General features: G+C 40.7%; 1 protein-coding gene across 1 annotated transcript in view; it reads left to right on the forward strand.

The window, feature by feature from the left end:
- LOC140720587 (uncharacterized) overlaps positions 1-7,812 on the forward strand; it is a 154,040-nt gene that overhangs the window by 52,649 nt on the left and 93,579 nt on the right. The gene's annotated exons all lie outside the window — the stretch shown is intronic.

Below are 7,812 nucleotides of genomic sequence, written 5' to 3' on the forward strand. Positions count from 1 at the left end.
GCAGCCATGACTTTTTTTTATACATAAAACGTTCATTTAATACCCCGGGCAAATAATCAACGACCAGCCTTATCTTATCATCTTCAAAGTTAATCATACCTAACGGACAAGATGGCGAATTATAGTAACTTTTCTTTTCAAGAAACGCAATGATCACAGGTGGAGGTTTCTGCTGAGAAGAGGATTTAAACACTGGGGCTCGGTGTGCCCGGGCTATTCTAGGCGGAGTCTCCAAAACATCAGAAAACATACGAGCCAACAGCTTTGCAAAAAATTCTGAAGGTCGATTGCCTTCGACCAACTCAGGAAGACCCAAAATACGTATATTGTTCCTTCTTGATCTATTCTCAAGGCAACAATCTTTCGTCTTAGAGATTCAACGATTTTCGATTGTTTATCTCCGAACTTCCCCAACTCATCCGTCTTAGTATCGAGTCTCGTTAAAGCATCTTCATGTTCCTGAATCTGAGTAGTCTGTTCCTGCAAAGTGTTTTGAATAGTCTGCAGCAGAATCTCAATTCGTTTAAGCTCTGTGGTAACCTTTAAACACACATCCGAATGTGGTTCAGACGTTTCGCTCTGAGCTTCCGAATTAGCTCCGCAATAGCTTCCACAGTCACAGAAGGATCCTCTTCTTTTTTCCAGAAGTTTTAGCACGAGACATCAACGCAGATTGGATTCAGTAACTTAAAAAGAACGAAGCTGTTCGAGAAACACGTCTACTCCATGCAATGCCATGAGGGGAAGGACAACATTTCAACTCAGGTAATTTTAGTCCCCATAGTGCCTTCTGATAAAAACACTGTCACAGCTCCAAACAATTTGGAGAAATAATACTTCATCTTCAAACTGACCGCAGTTCCGGCATCAGGGACAATATCAAACTCTCTGCTTCCCTCTCTGTATCAAAATGGATCATTCCTCCCCTTCATCAGTCTGTGACTTGGCTCAGTTTGTCTGTCTCTTTCGCATTCTGAGCATGCTCCACACACCGACTGAGATCACATTTTATTTACACGGCTGTGATAGAGACTTTCTGATTATTATGTCCCTCCCGGCATTTGACGGTGGTAAATTCAGAGTCAGCAATGCTATTGAACATTGGGAGTAGGTGATTAGGCTTTTTCGTTGGAGATCGATAAACTGCCGGTAGTGTGTGGCTGGATGAGTGGGTCGTTTTCAGACTGGAAGGAGGTAGCGTTTGGAGTACCCCAGAGATCAGTCCCTGACCACAGTTGTTCACAGTTTAATGTCCTGGCGGAGGCAGCGAGATATAAGGTGCCCCAGTCAGCTGCTGACGCAGAAAGAGTGGAGTTGGGGGAGGCTATTCACATGCAATTTCGTAGCTTTGCAATCAGTACATAGTGCACTGTGGGGCTGCAGTGGCGGGTTCCAATCTGCTAATTAGATTTGCTGAACAGTGTCGATGATCAGAGGGATCGCAGACTCCAAGGAGGCGGGGCATTGACGTCAGTCACAGGCTGACAGCGCTGACTGTGGACTGAACCATAAGAGAGAGAGAGCGATCTGCAGACAGGCAGTCGGCCAGTCTAAAGAGAGAGAGAGAGAGAGACTGGAAAAGCTGATCGCTTCAGTTAGTCGCAGCTGAGGCTTGAAACTCTCCTATGCCCACAAGAGTGGGTTGATCATCGGTACACGGAACCACAACAAATGTGTGTGGCTGTCACTTAGTATAATCCATAGGAGTGGATTTTGGAATATCTTGTGTTAACCCTTGCCTGGGTATGTTGTGTGGTAACCCCTGGAAGACGGTATTCCTGTGACAGGTCATTTTCGCTGATAACTCGTATGTGGACGGATTCAACGGATAAGAACTTCGACGACGGTATTTTGAAGTAACAGCCGTTTCTCTACGTTTCACCCTGGATTACAAATATCTCTTTCCCGTCATTTATTCCGTGGATTACTGAACTATCCTACTTTACCACCTCAAGACTCTGAGATTTATTCCCTCAGGGTGGATAGTCTGGGAGTTATATTTACACATATAGGCACTTAGATAGATAGATAGATAGATAGATAGATAGATACTTTATTCATCCCCATGGGGAAATTCAACATTTTTTTTCCAATGTCCCATAGCTAACTCGTCTAACAGTGTAAACTTTCCTTTACTTCGTTAAGTTACTATATGACAAGTAGATACTCATAAAGAAAGTGGTTTTAACATCAAAACCAGACTCCAGTGTGAATTCTATTGTTGTTGGTTCGTTTCTAAAACGTCACAGTTCGTAACAACAGTTTTATAAAACTAGTTAGACCACATCTGGAGTGTTTCATGCAGTTCTGGTCTCCCCCATTCTCGGAAGGATGTCGGGGCTTTGGAGAGGGCGCAGAAGAGGTTTCCCAGGATACTGCCTGGATTAGAGGGCATGAGCTATAACGAAAGGCTGGACAACAGTTCAGTTCAGTTCAGAAATGAAAACAGTTCAGTTTCCTTCTGTGGTTCCAGAGCAGAAGCTCAGTCTGTCTAACATTTCCACACAATTAAAATGGGGAATTTGTTTATTATCATCACGTACTGAGCTACAGTGAAAATCTTGCCTGACGTACCATCCACACAGATCGATACATTACAACAGTACATTGAGCTGATATACGACAGAACAATAACTGTAACAAAACATTATGGCTGCAGAGAAAGTGCAGTGCAGATTGACATATGGTGCAGGGTCACGTCGAGTTACATTGTGAGGCCGAGTCCATTTTATCATTCATTTGGCTGATAAACACAGACAGGAAGCTGCCTTTGAGCTTGTCATTACTAATAACTGCAGGTCTTCTTTTTTTCTCACTTCCTCGTGGCACTAGACGGGAATGTCCATTAAGCCCTTTAATTTTTGAAACTTGTATTGGAGCCTTTATCTATAACACTACGTGAAGCTGAAAATATTTTCGGTATCTCTATGAATGGAACCATACATAAGATTTCTCTTTATGGAGATGATCTTTTGGTTTTTATTTCAAACCTTGAGGAATCAATTCCTAATCTTTTGGAAACACTTAAAGATTTTGGTACATTTTCAGGATATAAACTTAACTTGAATAAAAGCGAATTGTTTCCATTAAATGCCCATGTTAGTATATATGATGATATTCTTTTTAGAATTGTTAATACATTTAGATATTTAGGTATTATAATTACTAAAAAACATAAAGATCTCTATAAAGCGAATATAGTTCCTTTATTGGACTCCATGAAGCAGCTATTTTCTAGATGGAATCCACTTACTTTTTCTTTAATAGGTCGTATTCATGCTGTGAAAATGATGATTTTACCTAGATTTTTATATATTTTCGAAAATATACCTATCTTTTTAACTAAAAAAATTCGATCAAATTGACTCTCTTATTTCTTCCTTTATTTGGACCAATAAGAGACCAAGAATTAATAAGTATCAATAACACAAATCTAAAAAAGATGCTGGACTTGCACTTCCTAATTTAAGACTGTATTATTGGGCTGTGAAAATTAGACAATTATGTTTTTGGTTATATTGGCTTGATAGGAACCAAAAATCATTATGAGTTGATTTGGAATTAAAAGCTGTTAAACAATTTTATTTAACTTCAATTTTAGGAGCTCCATTACCTTTACAGCTCTCTAAAATTCCAAATTTAAATCTTTACCCGGTTATTAAACAATCCCTACGGATTTGAGTTCAGTTTCGTTTTTTAAAAAATTTTAAACAATTTAAGTTGTCCAGTTTTTTATATCGAAACTTTTCATTTAAACCTTCAACATCTGACCCAATTTTTCTCCTATGGAAAAATAACGGGATCCATTCTTTTACAGATTTATTTTGTGATTGTCGATTGATGACCTTTGAAGAGTTATTTAACAAATTTTCTCTCGCTCATACACATTTTCAGCAATATGTTCAGATTGGACATTTTTAACAGCAATATTTACCTAAGTTTCCATATTTACAAGAATCTGATTTGTTGGATAACATTTTGAAATCGAATCCCTTAGTGAAAGGTTCCATTAGCAGAATTTATAATTTATTTTTTTTACAAAAGGAGAACCTATCACTAAAGACTAAATAAGATTGGGAGAGAGAACTTAATATGGCCTTTGTTAATGAAGATTGGCTTCGAGTTTTGAAAAACGTAAATTCTTCTTCTGTATGTGCCCACCATCGTTTAATTCAATTTAAAATTGTTCACCGTTATTATTTAACAAAGGAGAGACTATCTAAAATATTTCCTAGTATAGACAAATGCTGTGATAGATGTAAAACTCAATTAGCTCTTTGTCACATATGTTCTTGTCATGTTCTTCATTAAAATCGTTTTGGAAATCTTTATTTTCGACAATTTCTAAAGCTCTGATAATTAATTTACAACCTAATAGATTGACTGTTCTATTTGGAATAGCTCCACATCATATTCAGGGTATTTCATCTTCAGATCAACATGTAATTGCATTTGTTACACTACTGACAAGAAGGGCTATTTTATTAAAATGGAAAGATATTTCTTCCCCTACATTAATTGAATGGTTTTCTCAGGGAATGTTATGTCTTAGTTTGGAAAAACATAGAAGTAGAACTTTTGATCCTCGATTCGAATTTGAAAGAAGATGGGGTTCATTTGCCAAATATTATCATTTAATTTGAATTACTCTGTATGGTTTCCTTCCAAATTTATTTTTTTTATAAATACGAAATGGCGGTTGATGTTTCTTATTTTCATATTTAGATGATGGTCAAATGTGTGTAGTTATTGGATTTTTCCCCCTAGTTAGATGGGGTTCCTTTTTTTCCAAATACTTTTATATATATGTAAATAATTTCCAATTTTATATTTTACGATCAGTTTTTATCAGCTTTATTAATTGCATACATATTAATCTATTGAAGTTTTGTATCATTTTATAGCTGTACAAGATTCTGTACCAATAAAAAAGATTCTAAAAATTTAAAAAAATGAAAACGACTAAACAGTAACTGTAACAAAGCATTATGGCTGCAGAGAAAGTGCATTGCAGATAGACATATGGTGCAGGGTCACGTCGAGTTACATTGTGAGGCCGAGTCCATTTTATCATTCATTTGGTTTATAAACACAGACAGGGAGCCGTCCTTGAGCCGGGTGGTTCGCGCTTTAAGGCTTTTGTATCTCTTCCCCGATGGGGGAGCGGGTTTGCAGCAAGAATGTCCAGGTTGTGAGGATCTTTGAGTACATAGCCTGCTTTTCCGAGGGAGGGGAAGTGTAGGAAGAGTCCATGGAGTGGCGGTTTGTTTCTCTGATGTTCTCTGCTCTCCAAAGTTCTCTGCAGTTCCTTGCAGTCATGGGCAGAGCAGTAGCCATACAAAGGCGTGAAGTATCGACAAGGAGCTCAGAGACCTCGGCCTTCACCCTGCTTTGTGTAGCTGGATCCTGGACTTCCTGTCAGATCGCCGGCAGGTGGTAACAGTGGGCTCCATCTCCTCTGTCTCTCTGACCCTCAGCACATATACCCCACAGGAGTGACACCTTGCCCTCTCCTTTACTCTCTGTGCACCCATGACTTCCATAGCCACCCACAGCTCCAATCTGCTAATTAAATTTGCTGTCTATACTACACTGACTGGCCTAATCTCAAATAATAACGAGGCAGCCGACAGAGAAGAAGTCATCACCCCGACAAGAAAACAACATCTCCCTCATTGTGACAAAAAGACAGGAGCTGGTTGTGGATTACAGGAGGAATGGAGACAGGGACCAAATTCAACATTTCCAAGTCTGTTGTTGACACAAAATGCACATTTTAATATTGATCATGAGACAATGTATTTTATATATTGTTAATGACTGAAATCATATTTACAGATTGTTACTGACAGAGAATCGTATAATTTGTGTTCCGTGTGTTATCTGAATGTACTTGCCTGTGATGCTGCCACAAGTCAGTGTTTCTCTGTACCTGTACCTTCCCGTACTTGTGCACTTGGCAGGACCTGAGAAATCTCAGTGTGATTTGATTAGTGATGATCATCTTGGCAGCTCGGTAGGTCGAATGTATGAGACAGTACACTGTTAAATGCAAAACCCTGAACAGTGTCGATGATCAGAGGGATCTCAGATTCCAAGGAGGCGGGGCAATGACGTCAGTCACAGGCTGACTTCGCTGACTGTGGACTGAACCATAATTGAGAGAGAGCGATCTGCAGACAGGCAGTCAGCCAGTCTAAAGAGAGAGAGAGAGAGAGAGAGAGAGAGAGAGAGAGAGAGAGAGAGAGAGAGAGAGAGAGAGGGAGAGAGAGAGAGAGAGAGAGAGAGAGAGAGAGAGACTGGAAAAGCTGATCGCTTCAGTTAGTCACAGCTGAGGCTTGGAACTCTCCTATGCCCACAAGAGTGGGTTGATCATCGGTACACGGATCCACAACGAATGTGTGTGGCTGTCACATCGTATAATCCATAAGAGTGGGTTTTGGAATATCTTGTGTTAACCCTTGCCTGGGTATGTTGTGTGGTAACCCCTGGAAGACGGTATTCCTGTGACAGGTCACTTTGAGCTATAACGAGAGGCTGGACAAACTTTGTTGTTTTCTCCAGAGCGGCGCAGGCTGGGGTGAGACTGGATGGACGTTTATAAGATTACAAGCGCAACAGATAGAGTGGACAGACGATATATTTTTCCCGGGGGTTGAAATTTCTAATACATTTAAGGTGAGAGGAGATGTGAGCGGCAAGTTTGCTTCTTTCCACAGACTAATGTGAAGATCACATTCCTTAACTTCTCTAGTGCCTTTAACACCATCCAGCCCAAGATCTTAAGGTACAAACTAACGGAGATGGGAGTAGACTCTCACATGGTGGATTGGATAGTGGACTACTTGACAGATAGACCTCAGTATGTGCGGTTGGGAGACTGTAGGTCTGACACGGTGGTCAGCAGCACAGGAGCGCCGCAGGGAACCGTACTCTCTCCGGTCCTGTTCACCCTGTACACATCAGACTTCCAATATAATTCGGAGTCCTGCCATGTGCAGAAGTTCGCTGATGACACGGCCATAGTGGGGTGTGTAAGGAATGGACAGGAGGAGGAGTATAGGAAACTGATACAGGACTTTGTGATATGGTGCAACTCAAACTACCTGCGTCTCAATATCACCAAGACCAAGGAGATGGTGGTGGACTTTAGGAGATCTAGGCCTCATATGGAGCCAGTGATCATTAATGGAGAATGTGTGGAGCAGGTTAAGACCTACAAGTATCTGGGAGTACAGTTAGACGAGAAGCTAGACTGGACTGCCAACACAGATGCCTTGTGCAGGAAGGCACAGAGTCGACTGTACTTCCTTAGAAGGTTGGCGTCATTCAATGTCTGCAGTGAGATGCTGAAGATGTTCTATAGGTCAGTTGTGGAGAGCGCCCTCTTCTTTGTGGTGGCGTGTTGGGGAGGAAGCATTAAGAAGAGGGACGCCTCACGTCTTAATAAGCTGGTAAGGAAGGCGGGCTCTGTCGTGGGCAAAGAACTGGAGAGTTTAACATCGGTGGCTGAGCGAAGGGTGCTGAGTAGGCTACGGTCAATTATGGAAAACCCTGAACATCCTCTACATAGCACCATCCAGAGACAGAGAAGCAGTTTCAGCGACAGGTTACTATCGATGCAATGCTCCTCAGACAGGATGAAGAGGTCAATACTCCCCTCTGCCATTAGGCTTTACAATTCAACTGCCAGGACTTAAGAACTTTTTAAAGCTATTATTAATGCTTTTTGAGTTAGTTCTTACTGAGTTAAGTATTGTATGTAATTAGTTTTTGCTACAACAAGTGTATGGGACATTGGAAAAAAGGTTG

Source organism: Hemitrygon akajei, unplaced genomic scaffold (genome assembly GCF_048418815.1).
Source record: "Hemitrygon akajei unplaced genomic scaffold, sHemAka1.3 Scf000045, whole genome shotgun sequence".
In the NCBI taxonomy this organism is placed as follows: domain Eukaryota; kingdom Metazoa; phylum Chordata; class Chondrichthyes; order Myliobatiformes; family Dasyatidae; genus Hemitrygon; species Hemitrygon akajei.